We start from the raw sequence: 25469 nt of genomic DNA on the forward strand, positions 1-25469 counted from the left end.
GCAGGTAGGGGAAGGTCAGGCGAGGGTACGTACCGCAAATCAAGGGCGAAATTTGAAAATTTTCGAAATTATGCACATTGCAATTGCACGACGTACTGGTACGTCGCCGGGACTGGCAAATGCAAATCGTTGCAACGTACCCATACGTCGTCGGGACGGGGCGGGTTAAACCCGATTTATGCTGCTACAACGATAAATAACAGTCAGTATTCTCGACTTTCTTGTAGCCCAAAACTCACAAGTTGCCAACTGAGCTGGTTATCCACATCACGGCGAGAGGTCTAACCAAACTGAGTGAAATTGTCTGACTATAGCGAGAACTAAGTGAAGTATAAGAATCCATCACTGCACTGAAGAGATTAATGGGAATGTGCACTTACTCGCCACAGAAAGTCCTCCACAAGCTGAATCGGGTCATCTGGCGGGAGTGGAGTTAGAAAAGGAAAAGGAAAGACAAGAGAGAAAAGGAAAAGGAAAGACAAAAGAGAATAAGAAAAGGAAAGAGAAAAGGAAAAGACAAAAGAAACAAGAGAACAGAAAAAAAATAAAAAGAGAAGGGAGAAGAAGAAAAATAAGAGGAAATGAGTAAAAGAAGAAAAAAATGCATTGAAAGGATCAAGGTGTTATATGCAAAATACGTGGCAAACCTAAAGGAACGATTGGGAGTCTACTAAGCCCACGAAAATACATCCCTCACCGTCTCCAGGCACGATTATACTCCCTCCCACCCCACCCACAAACCCACCCTTCCCGCCCATCCCCGCCCCACCCCAGTTCCAATAACTCGCTGTGGAATCGATCCGTTTGCCCTCCCTCGCTCCCTCTCGCTCTCTCCTCATGGGATGGCAGGTCGTCCTCTTGTCTCGTTCACTCTGACATGTTCTCGTCCTCTTGTTCCATTCCTTGTCCTCTTGTGTCTTGTCTCATCCTCTTGTGCCTTGTCTCATCCTTGTGCTCCTTCTCTCATCCTCTTGTGTCTTGTCTCATCTTCTTATCTTGTCTCATCCATTTTTTGTCTCATTCTCTTGTCTCAATCTCGCCTCTTGTTCCCGAGTTCTCCTCCCGTGATTATTATTATTATTTTTTATTTATTTTTTTTCATCCACCAGGGTCTTTTCAGGCAGCATTCTCTCTCTCTCTCTCTCTCTCTCTCTCTCTCTCTCTCTTTTACAGTTGGAAGCCTCAGTTTATAACATTACAGGTACCACTTGGCTGGTTTGCTCAGGCGACATTTTATATATTCATTTTTTATTTATTTATTTATTTTTACTTTTTTCTTGCTCTCCGGCCGTGACCTTGATGTAACGCAATATGAATAAACGTAAATATTTATCACAAACTGTTTGAGGTGCGGTAGTTTAGGTCAAGGGCGTGGCGTGTAAAGAAAAGGTTAGAGAGAGAGAGAGAGAGAGAGAGAGAAAGAGAGGGGGGGGGAAGTGAAAAGATGAGGGTGGAGAAAAAAAGAGTAAATATGGAAAGGAGAGATGTAGGGTGGAGAGAAATTGGGAGGTGGTGAGGAAAAGAGATATGGAAGGGGTGGTTGGGGGGAGTGTACAAGGGAGGGGAGGGGGAAAGAGAGAGGCCGTATTGGAGGAAGGGAGGAGGCTAGAGGAAGGGAATATGGAGAAAGTGAGAAGGAGGAGAGGGGAAGGATGGGTAGGAGAGATAAAGAGGCGGGGGCGTGGTGAGAGAGAGAGAGAGAGAGGGTAGGGATACGCAGAGGGAAGGAAGAGAAAGAAGAATGAGAGAGAGAGAAAAGGTGAGACGGAGAAGGAAATAGTGGAGGAGAAATACAAATGAGGGAAGAGGGAGAGAAGGGGAGGGGGAGATAAAGTGAGGAGGTGTATTACTCCAACATACACAAATGAGTTTAGTCAGCACGGGAGAAAGAAGAAGAAGGAGAAGGAAAATTAGGTGAGAGGGAAAGGGGAAGGGGGAGAGAAAAGGTAAAGAAATGAAGAGAGAGAGAGGAAGAGGGAGGGAGAAGAGGCAAGAGGAAGAGAATAAGAAGAGCTGAGAGGTATATAGAGGCTGAAGGTGTTATAGCCCTCCTCCTCCCAACACACGCACACCAATCGATATATCTGTAAACAAGGAAGAGAGTTGGGGAGGAGAGGAGGAGGAAGAGAAGAGGGGAAGATGCGAAAAGGAGGAACAGGGGTAGGGATGAGTGTGGAAATAGTAGAGATGAGGGAAGAGGAAGAGATGGGGGAACTTAGTGAGAGCACGAGGGCAAAAAAAGAGGAATGAGGGGCACTAACGGAGAAGGTGAAGTGAAAGAGAGTTCGAGATGGCGTAGGTTAAGGAGGGAGGAGAAGGGGTGGAAAGAAAATAGGGAGAGGGAGAGGGGAGGAGAGAAAAGAGGAAGAGGGAATGAGTGAGAATGATGAAATATAGATGAAGGGTGAAAGAGCAAGAGGGGGAAATAGAGAGGGATGTATTTTCACGTCCCTTCCCCCCCCCCCCGAAACACACACACAGTCAATAAACGTGAAGGAGGAGGATGGGGATGAGAGGAAGAGATAAGCACAGGAAGGAGGGGAGAGAAGGAAGATAAGGAGAGAGGGAGAGAGATAAAAAAATAATGTTAAGATAGAGGGGCATATTCTCGTTTGGCGGAGCTTCGTGACACCGTTTTCTTTACGATTTATTATGCCTATTAGAGCTTGCTATTGTTTTCCATGTTATCCATATATATTTTGTTATCGATATACTGTACCTGAATAACTTGCTGGTGAATAATGAAGGTGTAACGTATAATATTAATCGCTGAGGAAGAGGTATAGCTGAGTCACGTAAGGCAGCGAGAATCCACCCTAATCGATAACTCGGTACGTGTGAATGTGAACCAAAGCAAGTGAACCCAACCGCGGTACATTTGCCAACAGTAATATCGCTCCGGGTTTTAGCGAAGGATTCTGAAATTATTAGAACCTCTACACATGAGGCTTTAATCCCTTCATTCCTGTGGCTTCATTCTTGCTGTCCAAACGATTTTATTCAACTTTGGGGGGACCTCTTAAATGAAGGACATATGTAATCTTTCCAGCTTAAAGCGTCTATCCACAGCTGTTTTAAAAATCGTCTGGGGACAGGAAGGGCGAACTAGGAGATACGCAATCGGACAGAAGGGAATAATCAGACATATTGATGTGAATTTGCCCGATGGTGTAGGTCGGAGGAAAGACAGGAAGCAAAACACTTAATCTCAGTGGGCCACGTTCTGGACATGTAGGTGACAGTGATAAAAGGCTTACACTGCACCTGGCCATGTGATACGCTGTGTTCTTCCAGTTTTATGCCCAGACTAACACGATCGGATAGTTCTGTGTATTTTGAGTGTCACAGGACGCGTTGCTGCTCCTGTCTCTTCACGATTTATTTTGCACATTATAGGTTTTATCTGTTTGCTTGGTACTGAGGCAAGCAGTGTCAGTGTCTGAAATATGTTAGTATCATAAAAAAGAGATTACTGTTGTGCAGTATATGTAATGAATAGCAACACTTTCTCTCTCTCTCTCTCTCTCTCTCTCTCTCTCTCTCTCTCGAAATAAAGACAATCAATATCCATGTCCACAACCGTACATCACAATCTAATCAGTCTCAGGGCTTCATACCACCGTCTAGTAGTCTATTCCAGCCAACACCAGACGATTTTACTCAGCTGGAAGTCAGTCATAGGAGTCTGGGTGTTAATACCGGTCCCTATAGTCGTCTCAGGGTCGGGATAACTCTACAACCTCAGACGATTTTATTCAGCTGAGAGTCATGAGAGCCTAAGAGTGTTAATTCTGAGCATGGAGAAGAGGAAGAGCAGAGAGAGGGAAAGGAAGAGTAAAGGGAGAAAGAAAAAGGGAAGAGGGAGGAGGAGAGATGGGAAGTTGGTAGTGGAAATGAGAGAGAGAGAGAGAGAGAGAGACAGAGACAGAGAGCGAGAGAGAGAGAGAGGGAGGGAGGGAGGGAGGGGAGGGAGGGAGGGAAGAGAGAGAGAGAGAGAGAGAGAGAGAGAGAGGAGGCGAGACGAGACGAGACGAGAGGGAGGGTTAGAGGAGGTAGGCTACGGTAGAGAGGGAGTAGTGGTAGACGGAGCCGGAAGGTGTTACATTCCTACCTGGCAATCGATATCGTCTTACCGGGAAGCGTACTCAGTTCACCCTCCTCCCCCCCTTTACCTCCAAAACTACCTATATCCAGAAAACCATCCAATACACTCGCCTAGTTTGTTTTTATTTTTCTTGCTATCTTCAGACGATTTTCATAAGATACTGAGACCATTTATAGTGTCGGAGTTACGCCTTCAATTCGGTGACGCATTTTTCACGTCATTCTTGGTGCCTTCAGACGATTTTATTAGGCTTTGGCAAAGCTAACTGTATTCTCGGGCTTAGTCTCCAGTAGTCCCCTTACAACCTGATGTCCCTCCCTGAGCTGAATGAATCGTCTGAAGGTGGTGAGTAGATAGTGTTGCATCATAACCAGACATACTTATTAAGTTTTCAGTTCGGTGATGCATTTTATTTGCTTATTCCTCTAAATTTCAGCCAGTTTTATTCACCTTACGAGAGTACCCTGCTGGTGAAGCTGTAAATGAAGGATAAATCTAATTCCTCAAGTTCGAAAACCATGTGTGAAGCTGTGTAAAAGCCTGTCAAATTGGCAAAAATAAAATGAGCTCTTAGTATTTCATCCCAGTTAAGGCCACACGATTTTATTCATGAGTGAGTGAGTTTTAGGAGCCCGAGTTAAACCCCACCAATACGGTGACCTCCTTTGACTTACATTGTGAGAAATCCGGTTGAGAGTGACGCGTATTTAGTCCCTCTGGCCGGAATTACGTCTCGCGTGGTATAGAGATATGGGTATGTGTTTGCAATGAAGTATTGTATTCTTCCTACCTGCATACTGTTTTATTTATTTAAGGAGAGACTCGTGGTAGGCGTCAGTCACAAGTTCTCCCAGCTCAGCTCACGTACACAACCCACCCGCATTACACTTGCTACCGCCACAACATTAACCCCTTCACAACGTTAACCTCTTCAGTCCAACTGAGTTTTGTTACAGTACATTCTTGCCTTGCCTCTTGCTGTCAATTTTATTCAGCTTTGGGAGCATCTCACGTGTGCAGGTGGTTAATGCAGGCTAAATTTCACTCCTCCAATTCGAAAAAAAAAAAAAAAAAAATCAGCTGAACAGAATCGTCTGAAGGTGCCAAAGAAAATAAATACATGTGATAGGACTGAGGGGACGTAGTTCATCTTAGGGGAGGGGTGTGGTGGGGTCACTCAAAAGCTGTCCCCACTCCAGTTCTACGTGCCAAGCCAGGGTGAGGCAAGAAGTGCACAAACTTTGGGCTAGTTGTATCCTTATTGCCAGAGGACTGTTTTATTGTTGTTTACCTCTGGACGATTTTATTCAACCAAGGGTATAGACCTCGGGTATGACCTCATCTTCACATACTGAGCAAAGGTGAGGCCGGAAATGCACCAGTGAAGTGTTGTTATTCTTACTAACAATGGATTATTACCTCCAGGCAATATTATTCAACCTAAATAAGACCTCTTGGATTAAAAGGATTAATAAAATACTCTCCCCATACTCACATGCCGATCAAGGGTGGGGCCGGAAGTGCTCAACGTATAGTTCGCCCTGGCAACCCCCCTGCATTGGACTGTTTTATTCATGCTGACGCCAGACCAGTATACAGTGTTCATCTCTGACTACACCTGCATTGAGGGTTTGCGTTTTGATTATTCGTTATGGTATTGCTTTGTAACACTTGCATCTGGCGATCTGTTATTCATATTTCATCATGATACTCTCTTCTAGGCTGTTTATATAGACGGCGGCCCATAAATAACGCACCGTTTCCACTCCGTCGGGAGATGTCTCGTGTGTAGTGGAGAAGGGTGAATCATTGTTAACAGTACGTACCCTGCAACACATTCATTTCCCACTGCCACAGCCACACTAGCTGACTAAGCCGTCCCCGTAACAATTAAGTGCCACGTGAGTTTCTCCTGAAGAACTACTCACAGGCCAACCTGTATTTTCAGCATTGATGTAGTTTACAGCAGTAACGTAAAAAATAATAAATGGTGTAAATCTCACAATAAATCCCTGAGCAAGAGTCGCTACCAAGCCCCCAACGCCATTTATAATACGAACAATAATCAAAAGCTCTCCCAAATTCCACATGCCGAGCGCGAGTGAGGCCGGAAGTGCATCCCGTATGGCGCAACTTGGCACTGCACTATTTATGTCATCCCCCCAACTCTGTCGGCTCTGCCCTTCCTTACCGTCCGCTCTCTATAACCTTTCTCTGGCACTACGTTGCGTGTTTTTCTTGCTGCTAAGAGTGATGTCCAGAGTGAGAGTTAGTGACAGTTCCAGCGATAGAATGAAAAGGTGTTAGGTTAGCTTTGGGTTAATCAAAAACTAACATGTGTGGTATGAGGGTTTCGAACCTCTGCTGGGGAAACCCATCCGGTCTTTGTTTTTATACCCCTGTCCACTCCACCTTCACTGCCTGATCGTCACGTAGACCACAGTGCATAGAGCATTAGTAAAGTGGCTCTTCTTTTCTTTTTCGTAGTCCGGTTTCATGTATTACCATTTCTGACTTTCTTTAATACTCTAAGGCGGCTGTGGCTCATTTGCAGCTGAATAAAGTCGTGTGGTATTACGTGGACAAGAACAAAAGAGCTCTATTAGTCATGACAAGATTATGTCTGGTCTACATGAGGTCACCTGATACAAGGACACCAAGTGGATACAGGAAAAAAATCACAGGAGAGAGAGAGAGAGAGAGAGAGAGAGAATAAAAGTGAAAAGACCAAAAAAATATGGAATGAATCACTGCCGAAAAAAAGAGGGGATTTGTAGGAGAAATGGAGAGAATGAAGCTGTAAGGGGATTAAAGTGAGAAAAAATATCAGCAGAAAAGAAACTGGGAACGAGGGAGAGGAAAGATTGAGAGGAGAGAAAAGAAAGGGGGAGGGGAAGGAGGAGGAGAGGGAGAGGATGGAGGGATGAGGAGGAGAGGGAGAAAGAAGAGGGAGAGGAAAAGGGGAGCAGAGGGAAGACAGAAAGGGGGGAGTGAAAGGAGGCAGGGAAGATGGAGAGGAAAGAAGGGATGGAGAGGAGAGAGAGAGGAGAGGACAGGGGGGAGGGGGGGGAAAGGAGGGGAGAGAAAAGAGGGAGCGGAGGGAAAAGAGGGAAGACGGAAGAGGGAGAGGAGGGAGTGGGATAGAGGAGTAGGAAAAGGACAGGAGGGGAGAGACGGGATGAAAGGCAAGGGACGGGAGAGGAAAGGAAGAGGGATGGGAGGAATATGGGAAGGAAGAGGAGAGAGATGGGGAGAGAAAACTGTGGGGGGTGGGAGAGGGGGAGAGCGAAGTCGAGCAGTGAGAAAGAAAGTGCGAGAATATCGAGTTAAGAAACGGAGCCTGAGATGAAAGCAAGATTGGGGAATTGACAGAGAGAGAGAGAGAGAGAGAAATGCGTGTAATAGAAGACTCAGAAAGGTGGGTGTATTTGAAGGAAGGATGCACAGATACATTAGCTGGATTTTAGATTGGAAATGTGAGCGAGACGGTTGTATATATATATATATATATATATATATATATATATATATATATATATATATATATATATATATATATATATATATATATATATTATTTTATTCACTCATCTTAAATGCCAGGACCAACTTTCCTAGCCCCAGGCTCCTACGCTCCTCATGGGGCAATGTAGGATTAGATCGATGGATGGACGGATATATATATATATATATATATATATATATATATATATATGAGAGAGAGATGCGGCATGGCGCTTTGCCGCATAGGGCCGATGTTCGTTAATAGCGCCGCCGTGCGCCGTATTGACAAGGGCGTCGGACTGAAAATAAACATTGGCAGTCTATGGGCACAGGGTGCAGAAGCCGACGTTTTCTGGACATAACTTTCCTAATATTGCATGGATTTTCTTATGTGACGGCTTACTTTAATACTCATAAAATATTCTAAAGCAATATTAAATGCAACTTTTCATACTTGGTCCGTGTTTGCCACAAACACATCTCCAAAGTAATCCACATTAACAGCAACATGCAACATGTGCATCTGAGCCAGCTGCAGTGAATTTATTGCTGAAATCTGATTGGCTACTACATAATAATACTCATGACAAGCCAAACACATGAATGAAATTGAATTCTCTTTAGCATCGTTTAAAATATATGAATTGATATGATAATTGAAATGGAGTTAGATAAAGAAAGAAAAGAATGAACATACATAAATTACATGCCATCATAGTAAAAATATTGTTTATATCTTTTATCTTTGTCAAATATGAAATGTATATGTATAAAGGAATAAGTATTTAATGTAGGCCTATATTTATATCTATTTTTTCTTCTTCCACAGATTTAAGGCACTGCAATAGATATCTGCATAAAAATATACTGTACTGATCATCTGCTTTTACTATATACAAAAGAAGCTCTAGTCTTCAACATGATATTATATGAATTGCGTCTTTTTGGAATTAAGTTGCTTATGAGCCACAGTTGCCATTGGGCAAGTGTGTGGATTCCAACTATATCATTGTGTCATGCATAGATGTATCTATGGTGTCATGTGTCTACCCAGTGATATATGCTGGATAATTTATGCTGGAAATTCCGAACCTCTGAGTTTGTAAGGTTCATCGATGGTCAGGTTGTGTTAGGGTAGCCTTTTCACCAGAAAATACACTACTGTGACCCAACATTGCTTTCCTGGATTAAATACATTTCTAACATATTCACCATACTCTGATTTTGCTCGGATAATATGTTCACGGTGCAATTGCTACAAAAAAATTGAAAGAAAAAAAACGAAAGTGAGGTGGGGAGGTCCTTCTGGACCTTTACTTAACAATTATGCATGCCTATATTTACGTGGCCCAATACATGGGAATCTGATTACTGTATGCTGATTACCATAGTGAAATATTTTAATGCACTGTGCCACAGTCAAACGCTATATTTTAAAGTCAGCTGTCATTCACACTGACAAGTTTGTATATATTACGTGCAAGTACTGCACGTCTGCATACATCAGTCTGAGCAGTGCAGGGCTATATGACGTTTTCATTGATTTTATAGCACAAATTGTGAAAGTTATTCCCTGTTGTCTGGTGCCAATTGCTCGCTTGTTATTCTAACACTGTGGCACTGCAGAGAAGTTAAAGGCGGTACAATTGTAGAGCAGACCGTAGCAGACGACGTGCACTCGACCTTTGCAACATGGTGGCCAAGCTAACACATGTTTTGCCTCCCCGTGCGGCATCTTTGTTTATATATCTATGGTTGTATGCTCCTAATAAGCACACACCTGAGTCTGACTGTAACTGGTGTGGTGCGTGTGGTAATGGGATTGAGTGTAGCGAAGAGAAGAGAAAAAGGGTTGGGGGAGGGGTGGAGACGGAGAAGACAACAGTACTGAATTAATCATTAACCTCATGTAGTCTGCAGTTATATAATCGTCGTTTTATTTAATTCCACTAAGATAGATAGATAGACGGACAGATGGATGGACAGATATATATAAAGTGCAAAACAAAGATGAATTCCCACCATTTTTCACAGTTTTGCTATATTGCCATTTACTTTGTCCCATCCAATCCCGGCAGATCTGCGAAATTCATTCCTGCTGCTTCTTCCTGTTTCTCATACTTTTTTCAGGCACCCATTCCTTTATCTTCAGTTCACAAATTCTGCTACGGTGATTATGTTTTGCTTGCCGTATTCTTGCTTACACATTCCTGCTTGGCCGTCAGCGACATCGTTCCACGGAGTGATGGAACTAAAACTATACATCGCTTCGGCCCCTCTCTCTCTCTCTCTCTCCGCATTTACATTCGCTTTTATGTTGTTCATGTAATTTATGTTGCTTTTACGAAGGCATAAGTGACGTGCAAGACAGTTGCATAATGTAGTATGGTGAATATTTCGCTAGGGAAGGTGCTGGAAGCCTTTGCTGACGAGAATACGGCCCTATGACTCAGCGCTGGTGTTACCTTAGGAGTTTAATTATCATCATGGCTGCCTTATTTATGTATACGACAAGTATTATTCTGTATTCATGCCACTGATGTCGGTATTATAGGGACAGACAACGTACTTGTATAACAAAACAGAAGACGTAATGTTAGTGTAAAGATCGTACTTTTCCATGACTACTGGATCTGGTCACTGGCTTGTACGAGTACGTAAATAATAAGGAGCAAGATAAAGAAAACATTACAGCAGTATTTGAAATCTGACAAAATATAATAATCGTCTTACCTCGTCCTAACACGTCTGGCATTGGATGTTTAGCAGTCTTAATTCCCATATATGTAAACCGCAAAACAGAGACGGATTCCCACCATTTTTCTCAGTTTTGCTGAAGTTAAGAACTGAATTGAAATGTTTGTTGTAAAAGTCTACCGAGTCATTACACAGCCGACATGGTGTAATGACTCGGTAGACACCTTCAGCAGGAATAGGCTAGGTACACTTTTGCCTCACATGTCAGGTCCTGTTCTCTCCTAGGTTTAATCATATTTATTCCGGGAGGGTTTACGTATATTGGTCGCCTACCCCAGCTATGAAGAAGAGCGAATGTAGTTACCATTTTCACAGCGGTGGGAATTCTAGTAAACCTATTTACTCCAGCCAACGCAAAACGGTTACATAAGATCCATTGTTAAGGATCTCGAGGGCAAATAATGTCATCATCCACCTCATGGTCGCTTTTTCTATGAAATTTCAGCTAGTACCAGAGGATATTCAGAGGGTTGTGGATATTTGTAAGAAAAGAGGTTAGACGAAGTCTTCGTTACACCATTCTAGTACATTAAGTGAAAGCCTCCAGAACCATGAACATTAAGTATTATAAGAAAAAAAAAAAGTGGATAATGAATTCATGTCAAATAAATAATTACTCAGCCCTCAGGGCTCAGATAGCATTTATTGAACCGTAAGAATTATTATTTATCATCACAGACTGAATACGTATGAGGAATTCAATAACATATTTTGAAAGTTGGGAATGTATTTTACTGATGGATAATGACCTTGATTTTAATCATTATCATCCGGACCTCCTTCCCACCCTAGGGCAAGATGATGAGTAGCAATGTCCAGGCAGCCCAAATTTGTCTAATCCAGTGGGCCTCGCATCCATTCACTCACCATTCAAGCCCCCGGAATCCTGGCTCTGATACGCCAAAAACATTCACCACGTTCTGTAGCTTCACATAAACGTATCCGATAGTACTAAGTCGAGTTATTAATGGGATTTTGAGGACCTTAATAGGCCTAGTGTTACCATTATCCATCTGAAGGTCGTGTCGTCTTCGGAGTTAACTAATATTCCAGGTAAAGTCAGACGTTTAAAATCTTCAAATTTGTTCTCAGGCCACTTTCAAATTTCTTTACCTTGCGTATGACAGGTTGTATCCCCTTCAAGAACAATAGCGTTAATTACTAATTATATGATTAACATAATAAACTAGTCGAATGCAGTGTGCAGGTGCAGCACCTTCTCAGATTCTAAAGTTACCCCAGCAATGCTGCTGTCAAGCAGTGATGGCCGAGTGGTTAAGGCGTCTGACTAGAAATCAGATGGGATCTTCCCGCGTAGGTTCGAATCCTACTCACTGCGTGATCGTTTTACACTCTTTGCAAATTTTTGCTCTCATGAAGTTCGAGTGTTACCTGGACGCTGGTGAATGCGCCGCTGTCTTGGTAAATATCCGTATTTAGGATTGTTGTCCTTTGCCTCTTCAGTGTGCAAAAAAATATAGACCTAAAATACATTCGGGTTTGGTGGAGGCGGGAGTTTCAAGTATACTGGGGTTTAGTTCTGACATTAATTCCATCACTTCGATGATACTATTACTGATTTATTGCCACCACACTGACGGGGTTAAGAAGTCTTCATTAATCCCTTCGCTGAGGTACTTTCCTACGCTGAATAAAATCACCTGGCAGTAGCAAGAATAAACTAAAGATACCATTGTATTGAAGAGGTTAGTTTACCCACAGATCAAAGTTTGTAAGATTATTATTATTATATTCCTTCACGTATACTAGTACATACGATCGTCTCCGGCTACATACCTGGTCACCCTACCCCTCTTGTCCACCAGGCACCTCCTCCCGCACTGACCAGTTACCCTCGTTTTAATCTTTTTTCTTATGGACCAATTTTTCTCAGTATATTTATTTTCACCATGGATCTATTTGCACCATGGACGTACTTTCCCAAGGGACCTTAAGCACTGGACTTACTTTTCCCATGGACCTACTTTCACCATGGACATATATTCCCTCCACAGACCTATTTTCAGATTTCCTCAGGAACCTATTCTTCCCCATGGCATAACACCGAATCCCCACGTGGATCTAGTTTCTTCCGTAGTCAATGCCGTTTCTATATGCGAATTACGCGCTTGCATAGGGCCCCCGAAGCCACCAGGCCCCCCCCCCCAGCTGCCATTAATGGCTCTTTTCCTCTTAATGTGCACCAGATTGATGCATTTAAATGTTCAAGGCTTGTCCCCGGACCATCTTAGAGGGTTTGGAATCCCTCCACCATAGTTTCACAAAATAGGGGCCCCCAAACGGCATTTCCCATAGGGCCCCCAAAAGGCTAGAAACGGCACTGCCCGTAGTCCCTTGGACTTGCGTTTATCTAGCAGATCTACGTGTCTGTTTTGGCCCACTTTCCACCATGGACTTATTCCCCCATGGACCTGTTTTCTCACATAGACCTATTCCACAATGGGTCTATTTCCCCCACCAGCCCACCCATCCACCATCCAGCGCACATAGCTACCTACTCCCCCAGGGTGATCTGTATCAGCAGTATTGTTTCAGTAGTAGTACGGTGACTCAGCAGCTAAGTTCACACACACACACACACACACACACAGCTGACTCAGAGAGAGATTTTCATTCCAAGCCTCAACATTAATGATTGCATAATAGTTGCCGTAAATGTATGAAAGAAAACGAGTTATATGAGAGAAAATTATGTAGGTATTGGGCAAACTATGATTTTGAAAATTCGTAATGTGGCCGTCGCCTGCTTTCGCGTGGGGTATCACAATCCAGTGGATGATGCATTATCCCATCATATCGTTAACTGCCCAGTTATTGCCCCCTCCAGACCCCCTGGACTCTTGTTTTCTGCTTTGTGTACCTATTTCATCATATCTTGATGTACTTGACATTCTCACCCTTTACCCCGACTTCGTTTCATTGTAATGCTCTCGAGTCTAGCACTAGGACAATGATCGGACATTTTAGTGTGTGTGTGTTGTCCATGCACACGCACACATCAGGTGCATGTGCTTGTATTGTTCTAGTGCTGGGATTTTGAATCGAGGCAATTTTCTAATGCATATCGTGTTTTTCTATATATATATATATATATATATATATATATATATATATATCATATACAGTATATGTGCATGTTGCTTATGTATGTGTATGCACGCCTGTACACATACCCATATCTCTATACATGCGTACCTATCCTGTATGCAGTATGTTTATGGCTACATGTGCGTGAATATATACATATATGTATAGTTATATACGGATGTATGTGTGCATATATGCCTCTCAATTTGCATATGTATGTACATACGTGTGTATCTGTGTACCATTTCACTGATTTCAAAACATGTAATGATAATTACTGTGCCAAATTTGTACCATGTATGTATCATGGTATGTCTTTGTTCATTATTGTGCTTGTAATGATAATTACTGCTATACCTTCTATATGCCATATGATACCGATTTTGTTTTCCTCATGCACCCCTCCCTGCTTGGCCTTCATGGACAGTGTTCCCCAGAGTGTTGGGGCTTGTACTGAATGGTAAAGAACCTAAATAAAAAAATAAAAAAAGTCATGTTTGTATCATCATACTTGAGTTTTCAACACATGGCTTCACTCGTTAAACGGGAAAACGTTAATCCAATTAGTATTCAAAGTACAGATAATTAAGGGTAAAGATTGTGGCCAGGAAGTGGACAGTCATCATATGATTTGTTTGTTATTTTTTTTATTTAGACATTTCGTAACCACTTCCACAACAACATCCAGAAGAAAAAAAAAATCATAGTTACGAGGAACGATCGCTTCCCCTTGGAAAACTCTGAAGTTGGAGACGCCTTATATTTACGAACTGCAAGTGTCTCATATCTCCTTGAAACTGTTGCGCTCTCTCTCTCTCTCTCTCTCTCTCTCAGATTAATTCTTGCTACTACCGCAAGATTTTATTCAGCTTAGAAGATGTCCTAAAGAAGTCAAGGGGTTAATAAAGGCTGTTTTCAGCCCATCCACTTTTGAGTAAGCTTTCCATCATCATCATCATCATCATCATCATCATCATCATCATCATCATCCGGACCTCCTTTCCCACCCAAGGGCAGGGTGAGGAGTAGCAATGTCCAGACAGCCCAAAATTGCCCAGTCCAATGGGCCACGCTTCCATTCACTCATCATTCAAGCCCCCGGAATCCTGGCTCTGTCGAATACGCCAAAAACATTCACCACTTTCTGTAGCTTCACACATCGTATCCGACAGAGTTAATCCAGACGCTGCCACGTTAAAAAGGGGTGCCAAAAATCCCTGATCATGCATATCTCCTCACAAAATTCATCCAGCCAGCTCGATCTCCTGTCAGTTCCCTAGCCTCACCGACTTCTAAACCTCTGATCCTCACACATTCATCCACCATATCTCTCAACATTTCCTGGCCTACCTCGCCTCCTCCCTCCTTCGAATTCACTCAGATATACCTTCTTCACCACTCTATTGTTATCCATTCTCTCCACATGACCATACCATCTCAGTCCACTCTTCAATTCTGGTGTCCACCGACTTCCTCACTCCGCATTTTTCACGAATCACATTATTTCACATCCTATCCACCCTCTGTACTCCACATACATTCCTCAGCAGTCCCATCTCCACTGCTCTTACTCTTGACTTTTCATTTTCATGCCACATCATAGTCTCACATCCATATATTAAAGTTGGCACTAGCACTCCTTCATGTAAGCCTCGTGCAGCTGCAACACTCAAGCCTCTGTTTCTTATCAAGGCCTTCATTGCACCAGCTACTTTTCTTCCTTGTGTCACTCTGCTTTCAACTTCTTTTGCACATTTTCCTCTTTTTTATCACTGTACCCAGGTATTTGAAATCTCTCACCAATTCCAGTCTCTCTCCAGTCACTGTTACATTGCCCTGGGAGTCACCTTCTCTCTCAATAACCATAACTTTACTTTTTTCTACATTTACTCTCAAGGAACGACGCTTACAGACGTCAGCAAAGCTCTGCACTAGCCTACCAAGTTCTTGTTCGGTACTTGCAAGCAGTACTGCATCATCAGGATACAACAAATTTGAGACATTCCATCCATCACCATTCATTACCAATGCCATCCCTCTCTCCATTACTCGTGTTTTTACTTCTCTCATCACCCCATCCATATATACATTGAACAACCATGGGGACATCACACAACCTTGTTGCACGCTCACACTGATTGTGAACCATTCACTTAGATGCCCATTAACCCTGACACATGCTTCACTACGTTTTCGTTTTTCGTTTTTCGTTTTCGTTTTTAAAGGCTCCAACATGCTTGCATGTGTCGGCCTTGGTCACCTAATGGCGGCTCTCCATGCTGCACGATCCATTGCAGCCTCCCTGTTCAGTCCCTTAACCCTAAGGTCACACTTAATGACCTCGTCCCATGTCTTTCTCGGTCTACCCCTCATAACCCCACCCCCAATATTAACACTTCTCACCTTCCTCACCCAGCTATCATCCCCCATCCTCTCCACATGTCCAAACCACCTCAATCTACCTCTCCTCATCACAACACCAATACACTCCAGTCCCATCCTACCTCTCAACTCTTCCATTGTAAACCCAGCCCCTCCAGGCCTTGGACGCAGGGACGCACTGCACATCCACCTAATCATTGTCATTTCTGTACGTCTGAGCCGGAGAATGTCTTCCTCCTTCACTGCCCAGGTCTCACTGCCATACAGCATTACACTCCTAACACACGCTGCATACAAAGACCCCTTAGCACGTAGGGAGAGCCCCCTCAATGTCAGGAGAGGCAAGAGCTCCCTGAACTTCTTCCAACCACTTCTCACCCTAGCCACAGAGCTAGCTCCAGCCCCACCTCCAGCACACAACATGTCTCCTAAATAACAAAACTCTTCCACACACTCAAGAGATTCACCAGCAAGTTCAATTCTTTCACGTCTGACGATCTCCACCTGCTCACCCCGGCACGCCGTACACATAAAATCAGCATTATCTCGCAGTCTACCTCTGATACCACTACATCTCTTATACACCCATTTATCACACACACCGCACAAGATGGAATTACTTCCCACGCCCTTGTGGCAAACTGCACATGGCCACTCTCCCTCGTCTTTGACAGTACCGCCACCAACCCTAGATATCATCACTTTTGTTTTATCTGCATTTACCCTTAAACCCTTTTGCCCCATACCATCTCTCCACTTCCTAAACCTTTCCTCCGCCTCCCTTTCATTCTCTGCAATCAACACCAAATCATCAGCATACAACAACTCCCACGGGAGTCCGTTTCTAAAGTCACGTGAAAGGGCTTCAAGTACCATGATAAACAACATGGGACTCAAGACTGACCCCTGATGCACACCAACATTCACGGAAAACTCATCACTCAAATCTCCATTCACTCTCACCTGGGTGTGAGCACCCACATACATGGCCATAACCACCCTAACCAGCCACTCCTCCAAGCCAAGCTTTCTCATTGCCCACTTCACCACCTCTCTAGGGACTCTGTCAAAGGCCTTTTCCAAATCAACAAAAACAAAATAAAGATCCCTTCTCCTACCAATATATTTTTCCTGAAGCTGTCGAACAATGAATATGGCATCAGTGGTCCCCCTACCTGGCATAAACCCAAACTGCATCTCATCAATATTCACTCTTTCTCTAATCATACCTTCTAAAACTCTCTCCATTACCTTCATTATCTGATCTAAAAGCTTTATACCTCTATAATTCCCTCTTTCCAGGGCATCACCCTTCCCTTTATACACATTTACAATTACATTTACATTTACAATTACATAAAAACTCTTGACGGCACCTGACAGCTTACCCTCTACACCGTACATGCACAAAACTTTCCACAATCCTTCTCTGTCCACTTTGTCATATGCTTTTTCCAGATCCATGAATGACACAAACACCTTATGGTCCTTCTCACAAACCTTCTCTACTATCTGTCTCACTGCAAATATTTGGTCCACACATCCTCTGCCACTCCTAAAGCCACCCTGTTCATCACTCACTAGGACTTCTGATATCTCTTACTTTCTCTATAATAATTCTTCCATATACCTTCCCTACCACACTCAGTAAGTGTATGCCATGATAATTCTTACACTCACTTCGTTCACCTTTATTTTTGTACCGGGGTACAATCACAGCCTACTCCAAATCAGAATAAATACGCATGGTAGTCGCAAGAACTATAAGCAAGACGTAGTGAAAAGGATTAAAATGGAGAGCCGTTGTTTTGCAAGCCTTACGACAATGAAGACATCAAGACCTCTCCAGGCTGATGGTGTACTTCTAGATCCAGGTGCATCTCCTGTCATTGACTTTTTTTTTTTTTTTTTTTTTAAGGAGGTGCTTCACTACCGTAGACTTTGACGACTCTCGCGAAACCCCATACTACAGCCCTGCAGCTCCACACCTGTCCAATACTTTTGTACCTGTTTATTTTAGTCATGGCCCAAAGTCACTAACCGATTTATTTTTGTGTGTGTGTATTTGTTGTTTACCTGTTTGATTGCTTACTTGTTACGGGAAGGACAAGGAGAGAGCAGCCTTCCCGAGTTCTATGTGGAAAAACAAATCTTAGTTACACGGGGGAAAATATGATCTGTTGCAGCAAGAATATGGAAGGATGAATGCAAAAAAACTCCCCTCTCTTGTTCGTCCTGAAGATCCAAACCTGAGCAGATTACGAGAGGGAGGCATGGTCAGTGGGAGAGCGGGTCTGTGTCATCACCAGCCGACTTACCTCACCTGTCGGGAGATTTTTTGCAGTGAAGGAGGTAAGGGAAAGAAAATCCAGTCTCTCCAAATCGAAAGTCTCTCGTTAAGCTGAATAAGTCGTTTGAAAATAGTAAGAACTAAACTGAATAGCGCCCGACTGAAGGGGTTAATCTCTCGCATCCCAATTGCATTTTACCTCATCAGGCTGAGGATGTAGTAGTTTCATACTCTCTCTCTCTCTGTCTCTCTCTCTCTCTTACCCATTCCTTTTTCTGTCTCTTGGAAAAAAAAAAATCTGACTGGAAAGCTCGACTTTGGCCCGCCTGGACCCGCTTCTGGACCATGCGGGTATGTTCTTCACCCATGACCCACCCTGACCCGCCGTGTTCTGCCACCCAAGTAACCCGCTGAGTTGTGACCACTGTCGTGACTCGCCGACCCGTTTCCATCTCTAGTTGTGACGATTTTATTCAGTTATACTCGAATCTCACGCTTCCACTTCTAATCGAACTGGAGGGGCGAGATACTAGCTTACATTATTTCATCACGACTAGAGCTCCTTCTGATAATGGGAATAAAATTAATTAATGGGTTAAGCAATAATAATAATAATAATAATAATGATAATAATAATAATAATAATAATAATAATATGTCCTTGTGCTGAATGGGTTAAGTAGTCTCTTCCTAACTCCTCTTCCTCGGCAGTGTTGCTTATGTAATTTGCGTTATTTTAACAGTGTATATACTAAATGCGATGTCCGAATTTGACCTACATAGAAGCCAATAGCTATCAATCCACACACGAGGCCGGGACAGGTTAAAGCTTACAGAAGTTTAAACCAGAAACACAAAGACACGCGGTTACTAACATCATATCCTCATCAAGACAGTTCATGTTATTTCTTTTGAGTGCCTTGATTATGACTACACCTCACAGTATCGTTATACACCATTGTTATAGCACGCCTCAGTAATGCTCTCATGCTAGTGAGCTTTCGTAATTTACCTAACACACACACACACACACACACACACACACACACACACACACACACACACACACACACACACACACACACACACACACACACACACACACACACACACACACACACACACACACACACACACACACACACACACACACACACACACACACACACACACACACACACACACACACACACACACACACACACACACACACACACACACACACACACACACACACACACACACACACACACACACACACACACACACACACACACACACACACACACACACACACACACACACACACACACACACACACACACACACACACACACACACACACACACACACACACACACACACACACACACACACACACACACACACACACACACACACACACGTAACGCTCTCCGGCTTAATGGTAACGCTCTCGCCTAGCATCTTCTAAAACTGGGGTTTGCGCCTTGCTCGGGATGAGAAAAGTTTCACTGACGAAGTGGGTAATCAGTGTCTTCTTTGAGCAAGAGGATGGATGTGTGCGTGTGTGAAGGTCAAGGCTTTGCCCTTAGATCGGAATATTTGAGCTCTCAGCTCTCTTCCGGGAGGGTAAAATGCTGATGATCACAACCATCACGTGATCCTGACGGACACGGTGAATTACACACACACACACACACACACACACACACACACACACACACACACACATACAGAAGGGTTTAGATTTGTGCAAATTTTCCCATATCGTACAAAACTGACACAGGCTGATGAAAATGATATCGTTGAAGACGACGACGACGACGACAAAAACGATGATGATGATAGTGCAAAAACGTGTGCACCGAGAAAGCAAAACCCCCCGGGGCCTACTTGGATGGCGTCCAGGTGCATGAACAAGTACATTAGTGACGGTATATATATAGAGCCTGATGTGCGAGCAGGTAGAGGAGCGTATATGGTGTGTGTGTGTGTGTGTGTGTGTGTGTGTGTGTGTGTGTGTGTGTGTGTGTGTGTGTGTGTGTGTGTGTGTGTGGGCATTTGTATTTGTGTGCATATGTTGAGGTGGCCTGTGCATCGTATTTACGACTGTAGGCGCTGTGCGTATTTCTATGCGTGTGTGCATAGAGACAGTGTATGTGTATGTATGTATACGATTCCTGTTGATATTGTTATGTGTGGGGGAGGGATAAGTAGGTATGTGGGGAGGTGTATATACAGGTGTGAATGTGTAGAGGTGGTGTGAGTGTGTATGTGCCAGTGAGGGGACGGTGTTCACGTGTGGAGATGATGGGTGTATTTATAGTATGTATGTGTAGATGTGTGTGTGTGTGTGTGTGTGTGTGTGTGTGTGTGTGTGTGTGTGTGTGAGAGAGAGAGAGAGAGAGAGAGAGTGCGCGCACGCAAGCGTTTCCTTTTGCCTTTTTTTTCCCACCTGAGGCTGGTCTTACACATATTGTTTATCTTTTCTACACCCATTCTCTTCCATATTTCCATGAAACAACAGCTCATAACTGTCAGCATTATTTTTATGTAAGCACATCATTTTAACTGCAAATCACCACACAGGTTATCGAATGCTGGTATATTATAACCTTGTAATGTCGCATGAGCTAAACTGATCTGTTGTTGAGAAGTTCACCCAAATCTACCTCTATTACCTCTCTCGTGATCTTGTCTCGCCTAGTATTGCGTTCCAGCTAACTCCAGAAGATTATATTCAATTGGGAGATCATTATAGGAGCCTGAGAGTGCTAATAATGTACTGTCTTATCAATCTCCTCTGCGTTATCTCTCACATTCACTTGCATGCCTTCTACTCAACAATTTCAGGTCTCCCCTCCACTCCCACACCAGCCAGCATTCCTTTCCTATTGCCTCATCCCTCACATTTTCGTGCTTTCTGCCATATTCTCGTTTGTTCCTTCATTTTACAATCCTTATTTTTTCTCTCCCCCTTCTTTCATTCCTCCCACCTCACTTCCTTCTTCCCACATTCCCCTCATTCTCTCACATTCCTCCCTCCTGCCTCCTACATCCCTTCGTTCCTCCTACATCACTTTTTCTTTTCTTTCACGTTCCCCCCTATGTCCATTCGTTCCTTCCACATTTCTCCCTCCCTTCCTTCCACCCACATCCCTTCCTTCCTCCCACATGGCTCCCTTCCTCCCACATGCCTCCCTTCCTCCCACATGCCTCCCTTCCTCCCACATGCTTCCCTTCCTTCCTTCCTTCCACCTCCCTCTCTTCCTCCCACATTTTACTTCCCTCTTCCCACATTCTTCCTTTCCGTCTGTCAGTTCTTTACCCCACATTCCTTCTTTTTCCCATTGTCCTCTTTCCTTCCACCTCCCGTCCACTTGCTTTCCTCCAGCATTCTCTTCTTCCCCACAGCTACCTCGCCGCCTCCCAACATCACCACTCGTACACTTGTAGGTCATGTTCTCTTTACCTTCAAGTGCTGGAGAGGGACGCCTTCGTGTGGTGGCACTGATATAACAGGGCTGTGGAACCGCCTGGGTATACAAAAGTCCCTCAGCTCCCCCCCTATCCCCCCAAAATAGGATGGTGGACTGCAGGAGGAGGATAGCTTAAGGCTGGAGTCCACTGGATTCACGCTTCATATAAACGTACGGCTACAAATACTAGTACTACAACTACTGCTCACCCTCAACCCCTGTCCTTGGCTTAAGAGTAGTCGTAAGTAAGGTTTCCCACCGAACGTAAACCTACTTTCCATTGTCAGAATAGCAATTCAGACGTTTACTACACCTCACAAACAACAGTTAGAATATGGTGCTGTTTGTATATGGTGCTGTCTACAGTGAAAGAAAACTTCGAGTATTAACTTTGGCTTTGATTTTTTTCCTTTTTTTTTTGGGGGGGGGGGGGATAGCCAATGATTGGGGGGGGCAGAAAAGTTTGGCTGACAAATGTGCTATAAATTAAAAAAAAAAAAAAAAGATGCACATTCCGCGTGAAACGAGTGATGACTGCTGAAAAATGCCCATGATTGCACCCTACGTCTGTAAACCTGCTTTCATGACGATCTGTATTGCATGATCCATACATTTTCAGATAGTATTGCTAGTATGAAAATGTTTAGATGGTAAAATAATAATTAGGGCATCCCGAGCTGCTTTCATTATTTCGGATGACATCGTAGCCAACTCGGGCAATATTTCGTTCCTTTTATTTAATTTTAATCGATAACACCTGCCCTCTCCGTGACAGGCACCTCGCTCACTCATGCTCCCCACCTCCGCCCTTATCCCCTGTCTGCTCGCTGGAGGAGACACATAGACAGGGCCAAGAGAACAAAAGCAACCAACAAGTGGTACTAAAGTGAAATGGTGTTGGTATCAGTGTGGCTGTGGGTGGGGGGTGAAGATGGGTATGAGTCTGGATGTGGGTGGGGGTGTGGACGTCGGAGTGAGTATGGGTGGGTGTGTAGGTGGGGATGAGGGGTGCGACTAGTAAGTGGGTTAGTGATAGGGGTGGGGGTCGGGACTGCGACTACTCTTTCCACTTTAACTTGGCCTAAAATTTCCATCTCTCCATCATAAACGCTGGACGCTAACAAGATAGTAACACTAGAATATGCTGATAATTACGGAGACATATAATGAATGCAATATCGAGCCGTCTTATTCTGCCACAGAGCTACGAGAAATGCGCAGCAGAACGACGAGAATCAACGCCAAGTCTAAGTGAGCGAACTGTAATACGTGGGTAGATAGTGGGGTGGGGTTGATGATGGGGAGGCGGGGACAAGTAGGTGGATATGAGGTGGGATGGGATGTAATACGTAAAAGGGGGTGAGTGAAGGGAATGGAGGGATGAAGTTAGGGAGAAAGTAAGGGAAGAGGAGGATATGAGAAACGGAAACGAATAAATAAAAAGCTGAGGTGGGGGGTAAAAAACGGAGAAATGGAGATGAAAAAGGAGAGGCAGAGGAAGAAGAGATGGGAATGAAAAGAAAGGGGGGGGGAAGGTACAAAGATGGAGGAGGAGAGGTGAAAAGGGGAAAGGAGGGGATATGAAAAGGAATAAATGGAAAAGGGTAGGTGGTGATAGGCGTTGCACTTGTGAAGTTTGTCCATAATATTGCCAAACAGACAGACAGACAAACAAGCTGAGTCAAAAACATAACCTCCTTAGCGGAGATCACAATATATGCAGAGGGTTAGGGTTGTGGGGTGGTGTCTTGATTCCGGAGACCTGAAGGATGTGTAAATGAATATCTGACCTATTTCACTGGGCAAATTGTGAATGGTTCTCTCTCTCTCTCTCTCTCTCTCTCTCTCTCTCGTTTGTTTCTGTATGCTACCTCACGCCATCCTTCAGTGAGAAAAAATTCGGGATAATGACGATTTATTACTGCTTTTCAAATTACTGTTTCAGTATGTTATCATTGTTATTACTACCATCATTTTCATTAATGTGTAAACTATAATTTTCTGTTTATTGTTATCAGCATTGTTGTGTTTATAATGATCTTTATTGCCGTTGCTGTCATAATAATAACTGGCAGGTAATATAATAATAATAATCATCATCATCATCATCATCATCATCATCATCATCATCATCATCATCTGTCACCCTATTCTTGTGTTGCCACCTCAGAAACGTAAGGACCCGGGGCTAGGCTACTCATTTCCATCATTTAAGGCAAGGGTGATAATCCATACTCGTCCCTGTGTGGCATTATGTTGAGCGTTAAGCCCCAAACACCCTCAGGATGTAATCGGACCCCATCCAGTTGGAGCGCCTTAATCCATCAGACCACCAGGAGTCATTTGGTTGTATAGTTATCACCCAACGAGGTAAATGGTTTCCTGGTTCTGCTGGCTTGTCACTCGCTGTAGCCTTCAGAAGGTAGCGCTACATCGGGTGATACTGGAGAGGGACGCCATCCTGTGAAGGCACCAATATGACCTGGGGTTGGAACCGCTTTGTTATACAAACGCCCCTTAGTCCCCTCCCTATCCCCAGAAAGGAGGATGGTGGACTGTGGAAGAACACCTACTTACGCATACAGTCTACAGGTTCATGTTAAGGTAAACCTGGGTTTGATAATAATAATAATAATAATAATAATAATAATAATAATAATAATGATGATGATGATGATGATGATAAAATTACTACATGACAGTATTGTGATACCAACTCTAACTAATGGAAGTGAAGCTTGGACGTTGTTGGAAGGACACAAGTCAAGAGTGAGAGCAGTGGAAATGAGTTATTTAAGAGGAGCCTGTGGAGTCACATGGAGAGACTGGCTGACAAATGAGGATATAAAGGAGCGTTGTGGTATGGATGTGGATGTGATAGGAAGCGTTAGGAGGAATACACTGAGGTGGTTTGGCCATGTGGAGAGGATGGAGGGTGAAAGACTGACGGAGAGAGTGTATGTGAGTGAGTTGGAAAAGGGGAGAGGGAAGAGGAGGCCGAGGATGAGATGGAGGGATGGGATGGAGAGGTATATGAGAGAGAGGAGTGGGAGTTGGGAGCAGGGCAGTGAAATGGCGGGGGACAGGGCGACTTGGAGGCGATTTGTTTGTGGCCACCCCGAACGGGATTGAGGCGTCTGGCAATAGGTAGATAGATAATTATTATTATTATTATTGTTATTATTATTATCATTGTTGTTGTTACTACTACGGGTACTACTACTACTGTACTACTACTACTGCACTGCTACTACTTCACTACTACTACCACTGTTAGTAGTGAGTAGATGGTTGGGGCCCTGTTCGCTCAGCAGTACGACTGGGGGCCTGGGTGTAGGTTCGATTGTTGCGTGTCGTATTCTAAACTAGGGAAAGAGAGAGAGAGAGAGAGAGAGAGAGAGAGAGAGTTAAATTTGACCCTCAGGGCGAGTTTACTGGACACTCCATACCTTATCCTGTGAAGGGGCAGCGTCATAGAATCAGTATATATGTGTGTCCAGTAAAGGAGGTAACATCTCAGTATGCATAACATCAAGTAATATTTTTAGAATAATAGTATAAATAAATAATAAATAATGAATAGCAAGTTGCATACTATAATAATGTAATTGCAGTTATTTTGGACTTGGAAATCCTCTATGCATCTTCAGGATATTTGAAATAATGCCATTAGGCTATCTAACATGTACTTCGGGTGTGACTAAAGCGAAGTAAAATCCGACCTTCTGAATGATCTTAGTTGTTCTCATTCACATTCCAGTATACAGTGATGAAGGAAGTGCTTGTCAGGTTCACTGCATACTTCACATTTCCTAGCTTCTTCCTCCACCTGCCAGCCATGTTGCCAAGGATAATAATAACT

The 25469-nt window shown here is 43.6% G+C and overlaps 1 non-coding gene across 1 annotated transcript; it reads left to right on the plus strand.

Annotated features, from left to right (window-relative positions):
* Positions 1 to 11623: 11623 nt before the first annotated feature.
* On the plus strand, positions 11624 to 11705 carry TRNAS-AGA (transfer RNA serine (anticodon AGA)). The gene has a single exon. It is a non-coding gene; the product is annotated as a tRNA-Ser (tRNA).
* Positions 11706 to 25469: the final 13764 nt, after the last annotated feature.

Source organism: Coenobita brevimanus, chromosome 23 (genome assembly GCF_032717465.1).
Source record: "Coenobita brevimanus isolate Jiangsu-jjx chromosome 23, ASM3271746v2, whole genome shotgun sequence".
NCBI classification, from domain to species: Eukaryota; Metazoa; Arthropoda; class Malacostraca; order Decapoda; family Coenobitidae; genus Coenobita; species Coenobita brevimanus.